This window comes from Pinus tabuliformis, chromosome 7, assembly GCF_031772625.1.
Source record: "Pinus tabuliformis cultivar Carrire ecotype Pingquan chromosome 7, CPIR1, whole genome shotgun sequence".
NCBI lineage: Eukaryota > Viridiplantae > Streptophyta > Pinopsida > Pinales > Pinaceae > Pinus > Pinus tabuliformis.
In genome coordinates this window covers 1,290,778,367-1,290,784,740 of record NC_142293.1, presented here as the reverse complement: position 1 = coordinate 1,290,784,740, position 6,374 = coordinate 1,290,778,367, and positions in this window count along the sequence as shown.

Here is a 6,374-nt window from a genome sequence, read left to right as displayed (position 1 = left end):
ATGGCCCATGTTGCAGAAGATAGGTTTTGCGTACTATGACTAGCACCATTGGCGTAACCAACACATGGTTCCAAAAAGTTTGACATCTGCAATAAATGTGAAGTGGATTACTTAACCAAATAAAAACCCTTAAAGAAACACACTCACACATGCAATTCAAGCATATTTACATGAGTTTTACCATACTCAATTAAGCATAGTAACGTTTTAAATACAACCCATTTCCGAGCTTAGACAATGGAACTTCGTCATAATAAACTAACTCATAGGCACATTTCGTCAAAACGTGCTTAACAATATAAGGGCCCATCCAAAGTGGTTCAAATTTTCCTGCACCAATTTTATCCGACTCCTGATCGTACAACAAGACCAGGTCACCTTATGAGAAGACTCAAGGCTTGACATTTTGATCATATTGCACCTTTATCCGTTTCTTGTATGCTTCGTTAGCCAGTGCGGCATCACGACGAGTTTCATCGAGATGGATTAATTCCAAGAAATGTGCTTCTTCCTCAGAAGTGTCAGGTAGCAGTTCAATTGCGAGTTTGAGTGACGAAATCTCACATTGAATTGACAAGACTGCTTCCAAACCATACACCAACTGAAAGGGTGTGAATCTGGTAGCATTTCTCACCGAGGTTCGATATGCCCACAAGGCCAAGTATAGGATTAAATGCCAATTTCATTTGTGAACTTCAATCATTCGTTGTAACATATGGTTAAGGACCTTGTTGATAGCCTCAACTTTTCCATTAGCTTGCGGATAATATGGAGTAGAACTATCATGTGAAAGTCCTAATTTTGAAGCTAACTCAACCATCATGTGATTGCGAAAATGCGATCCATGATCTATAACTATAGCTTGTGGTACACCAAACCTGGAAACTATGTAGTTGAAGAAAAATAATCCAGCCATTTCGCCGCTATTGTTTAATGTAGGCATCGCCTCAGCCCATTTGGTAAAATAGTCAACGATGACTGTAATATACCCATGCCCCCAGTCGAGGTGGGGTTACAAGTCATGAAATATATGCCCCATTTTGCAAATGGTCCAACAACAACTACTGGATGCAAAGGTGTAGGTGGTAATCTAGTTTTCTGATCAAACATTTGACATGCGTGACAACTTCTGACAGCAATTATGCAATCTTTGAATATTGTTGGCCAAAAGTATCAGCACGGAGAATTCTCTGTGTTGTTGCATATCCAGATAGATGTCCTCCACAAGCACTTGAATGACAATCATTCAAAGCTTTTCTCGGCCTCCTCATGAGTGAGGCACCTACGTAAAATCGTATCAATACCACGACGATAAACCATGTCACCAATGATCAGATAATTCTTGGCTTGGTATTTGACACGTCGCTGTTTAGAGCAAGAGGTATCAGGCTGGAAGGCTTGGGTTTGGAGATAGATTAGTATATCACCATACCATGAATCACTTGACGAAATGAGAAACAGAGACTCATCCACGATTGATGTCTCTGATGTTGAATCGTTGAAGGATAAGAGAAGATCGGAGAGTAGTTCGGCAAATACAAGAGATTTCTTTGATTTAGATTTAACGATTTCCAAATCAAATTCCTGCAGTATAACTATCCACTTTGAATATTTTCCCCCCAGCAATTGACGTGACAAAATGTATGTCATAGGGATGTAATCAGAGATAATGGTAGTTTTACGCAGGAGAATATAGTGACGAAACCTCTACATAACTTGAACGGCAACCAAAGCTAACTTTTCCACATAAGAATATTTTCTTTCTGTATCATTGAGATTGCGACTCAAATAATATATAGGATGTTCTATTCCATCTACTTCTTGGACTAAAACCATTCAGTTGGTTTTATCTGCAGTGGTGAGATACATGTAATAGTCATGTTGATAGTTTGGGGCATACATTAATGATGCTCTAATTAGGGAATCTTTAAGAGCACTAAAGGAAGCTCACACAACCTGATCCCAATAGAAGGGTACCTCTTTCTTCAACAAACGTGTAAAACCTTTAGCCAACTCAGCATAGTTTGAAATGAACCTCCTCAGAAATTTTTCCTTCCCTTGAAGCTTCTGTAACTCTAATAAGTTCAAAGGTGGAGGAAAGTCAAGTATTGCCTGAACCTTAGTTGGATCAAGTCAAATTCATTCTTTTGAGACCATGCATCCAAGAAATCGACCAGAGCCAAGACAAAACACACACTTGTGCGGATTGAGTCTTATTGTGTAGTGTCGGCATCGTAAGGATATTGCTCTAAGATGCTGCGGGTGATCAGTCCGCTTTCGTGAATGAGCAGGAAAATCATAAAGATATGGTTGTATGATGTTCTTAATGTCATGGAAGGCATAATTCATTACCCTCTTAAATGTAGCCCCTGCATTCTTCAAACCAAGAGGTAACTTTCTAGACACGAATGTGCCCCAAGGACAAATAAATGCAGTCTTTGACTGATCCTCTGGGCGGATATTGATTTGATTGTAATCGAAAAATCCATCCATGAATGAAAATATTTCACATACGGCACATTCGTCATTAATCTTGTCGATGAAGGGTGTAGGATAATTGTCTTTTGGACATGCTTTATTTACATCCTAGTAATCAACACACACTCAGATTGTTCCTTGTTTCTTCATCACGGGAACAATATTTGATACCTAATCGGTAAGAGGTATAGGGTAAATGAAGCCAGCACGCAAAAGCTTTTCAACCTCTATCATAATGGTAGTAGCTTTCTTTGGATGTATAGGTCGAAGCCGCTATCGTACTAGTTTGACATCATGGTACATTTTGATTTGATGCTCAACAATACTTGAATCAATGCCTGGCATCTCCTCATAAGACCATGAAAATACATCTCTGAATTCACGAAACAGAGCACGGTAACTATCAAGTTCCAAAGGAGAACAAGATTTTCCGACATGAATGTTTTCTACAATGTTAGGCTTGGTCGAAATGTCTATAGAAATGCTTTCTTTTATGTTAGACAAATTACACTCAGAATCTACTGAATCTATTCTAACAGAATTCAAAAAGAAATGTACAATTGAAGGGTGTACTAGCTCATCTAAATAATCCTCATTGGAATCTAGAGGAAGGGAATGATGATGATAATCTTCCCAAGGTTCTTCTCCTATCATCATGGATTGAATAATTTCCTCATCTGTAGAATATATACAAGCAAAAGAATCAGAAGAAGTATTGTATTCAAGTGAACGATCTACCCATACAATTGGTGATTGTGGATCTGGAAATGCCGCACAAGAAAGAAAAATTGATTGCTATGCGAGTTCGATACAACTTAGTAGAATAACCTCAACAAAAATCTCGTCTTCATCATTGTTGGTGATCCTCTTTAAATTAGATGAAGTAGAGGATAACATATAACATGTCTCGACTCTCGCAACTTCCAGTGTTCCAGATGGTGGCGGAAGTGTGAAAGTATCCATTAAGGAGGGATCTTTGAAAAGACCCACACCAACAGATTCAAGTGAAAGCGGGGGTCCATTAACAAACAAAATGCTTCCCATAACTTGATAACTAGAGGCAAAAAATGAGTTTTGGTCGATAACTATTATTCCACCTTTATGATGAAATGTAATCGTACGAAAGTACATGGAAACAATAGCAGCCATAGCATAAACCCATGGTCATCCAAGTAAAATGTTGTAATCAAGGGGTCCATCAACCACCTCAATCTCAATAGTTATTGTTTTGCCCCCTAGTTCTACTTGCAAATTATTCAAAATCCCACATGAAGTACAAGTCCTTCCATCAAAAGCCTTCAATGTGGTTGGTGATCTTGACAACGTAGGTGACCCCATTTTTTTCTAGCAGCTCATTGACATAATACAGGTAGAAGCTCCCTCATCTACGATGGTTCAATGAATATTTTTTTTGAGAGATTTAACCTAAATTAGAAAATCTAATTGAGATGGCAACTATGGTGTATATCCTGAGTGATTAAAAACCACAAGATTAGAATCCACTAGATCTATTCCACCTATTGCTGACAGTAAAGCCTAATTCTGGGAGGGGCAATTTTATAATACCTCAAGTGTCGACATAGCAAAAGGGATTGAGAAAGATCTCCTACTATGTTATAATTTTGAGCAGCTCGAGCTCAAGCGTCAAACGTTGATTTATGCACAACTCCCTTAGGTGGCTTTATTGTTAACTTTGGTGCAATGGATAGTGGAATATTTTTTGATGTGGTCGAAGTCGAAGAACAAGGTTGATCAGTGGCCTAATTATTTGACGATGATGGTGGATTACCATAATATTTATTACGTGTCTAAACCAAAATCTCATCTTTAGGTTTTGCGATGGATAACATTAATACCTAGGATGTGGAAGCATTTTCAGTTGCAACCATATTGGTATCCAGGTTCGAAAACGGATCTGTCAATACTACAGATGCGGTAGAAGCTTTTAATAGTTTAGAAACTTCTAAGCGGTGAGGAAAATCCCTTGTAAAATGCTCATTATCACATATTAGACATGGATAAAGAGGTTTCTTTCCCAAAGTAGAGGAATCAGATGATTTCTCTTGAGGAGGGCTTTCATTATTTTTTTCCCCTTTTTCTTGCTTCCTGGTTGCTTTTGATTCTTACCTTTGTCAGATGACATGGCATTAATCTCAGATGCAGGAACCTCTCGTGCATTTACAGTTTGATTTGTGGCAAGTAATTGACTAGATGGTTTACTCACCGTTTGCGTGCTCAAGGAACCAATCACACCATCTCCAGCATGAGAGTCCCTATTCGATGGTGGAGGTGGAATGGATTGATTAAGGCGTGGTGCATGTGGAATTTTGTCATAGAGCATGCCAGATTGCGTATAAATCAAATCCAAGTATTGGGCACGAGCAATCACTTGATCTTCTGTAACAACTCCTCTTTTAGCCACATCCTCAGTGATAAATGGCAATAAGGACTTAATGAACCACTCAGCAAGAAGCTGACCAGGAACATAGGTTTTAACCATACGATGACAATGATGCCACTCATGAATATGATCTGATATGTGAGTAGAATTCGTTTGTTTAAAGTTGGTCAAAAGTTCTGTTCCAGTTTCATATCTGATGGGTAACTGGAAGTGGGTCAAAAAGGTAGTGGCTAAATGGGCGAAATTATTAAAAAATCTCTTGGCTATTCAATATACCACTTAGCAGTTGAACCAATGAGCGTTCTTTGGAAAAGACGGAGTCTTACCGAATCATCATTCAAGGAGTTGGAAGAACACCATAAATGATAAGTCATGACGTGATTTGATGGGTCTTCTCCAGGATTTCCACTAAACTTTGGAATATCGAAAGGCAACTTATGAGGAATTACTGGCCATAATGGTGAATACAAAATAGGATCATTAGTGAGCCAGTTTAAATCTGGTAATTCTAGAGTTTCCACAAATGGCAACTACCGATTTAGATCAGGTTGAGCATACCCGGGATAATATGGAATTGACTATGCCATAGGCCTTTGCATACCCGCATAAGGCAGATATCCTTGATAAGGCGGTGGGACATATCTGGTATATGGATTAAAACTAGGTTGACCTTGCATTTGTCTGTAACTGGTTTGGGCTTGATACACAGGACCCTGATATGCTTGATATTGTTCTTGCCCAGGTTGAGCTTGAAAAGCAGGCCCATACTGAGGTTGGACATTCTAAAAAGGAGGCTGTGGATACTGTGGTTGCCAAGGTTGTTGGGGTATTGGTTGTGAAGTTTGATATTTCGCCCCAACGCCAGTTTGACCAGGCTGAGAATAGACTAAACCTATAGCAACTTCAGTCACTCCAGATAATGGCACACTAACCTGAGGTAATTGTACCCCAGAAACAAGCTGTTATCACATAACAACTTGAGAAGTTTGGGTTTGCTAACTCGAAACTTAGGGTTGCGAGGTAGTGGAACTAACTTGCACAGGTTGAGATACCATAGGTTGAGCTTGTATCCATTGTTCCATAGTTACGAAAAGTTGGGTCGAAATAATTGGCTTAGTTCACATAGGTTGTGTTGGATACACAAGCCTTGGTCGTTGTAGCATAGTTGGATGCCACTGACAGACTCTCAATTCAAGCTGACCTAGATACGGCAGGACATAACCATAGGGTTGTCCTCCTTGATAGGGAGGATGCTGTGAATAGGCATATTGCTGACCATATGGTGGAAATCCAGTGTTCAGAGGATATATGGGTCTTTGTTCACCGAATTGCCCAGTTTGATACTGATAAGCAGGATCAAACTGTTGTCCTTGATAAGAGGAACCGGGTAAAATTCTTGATGATGACATGGGTGATGACCATGGCAAAGAAGAAACCCCTAAGTGGACTCCAGACATAGACTGGTAACCAGCCAGGACGGACGATTGTCCATATA